The sequence below is a fragment of the Mandrillus leucophaeus genome, unplaced genomic scaffold (genome assembly GCF_000951045.1).
Source record: "Mandrillus leucophaeus isolate KB7577 unplaced genomic scaffold, Mleu.le_1.0 Scaffold457, whole genome shotgun sequence".
Taxonomy (NCBI): Eukaryota; Metazoa; Chordata; class Mammalia; order Primates; family Cercopithecidae; genus Mandrillus; species Mandrillus leucophaeus.
In genome coordinates, this window is record NW_012104887.1 from 179,907 (window position 1) to 180,475 (window position 569).

The following is a 569-nucleotide window of genomic DNA, read 5'->3' on the forward strand; positions in this document are numbered from 1 at the left end:
TGACCCACACTGTGGCAGGAAACAGGGGTAAGGGCTATCAGAGCTGGGACTAAGTGTCCACTGAAGAAATCTCGATTCATCAGAGAGAGGTTGTTTCCTCGGATTCCATCATTTCTGCTGTCGCTACCAGCCAGGTCTCCACAATCTTTCCAGAATCCTTCGTTCCAGCACCAGTTCATGTTCTTTGCCCTTGCCACTCCGGACTCTTTCAAGACCTGAGTCCACTGACCCATGTCTCACTCACCCGCCTCTGAAATCCTGCATTACATCTGTTTGGTATGCTGCTGCCCGGCCGCCATCAGGGGCACAATTGTCAGGTGGAGGAAGAACATACCTCATCTTACAAAAGCAAACAACAGGGCGACATTAGTAAATGACACTTGGACATAAACGAAACAACCTCACAGAAGACATGCTTCCTCCCAATATGATCCATAATCCCCTAGAAGCAAAGGAAACCCCTCGATCGTGTTAACATGTATGAATGATTCTGTATGCCAGGCACAGGGGTATATAGTGGGTGGTGTTTACTTCCACTGTACCCTGCACACAGTCGAAAGTTAGTAACT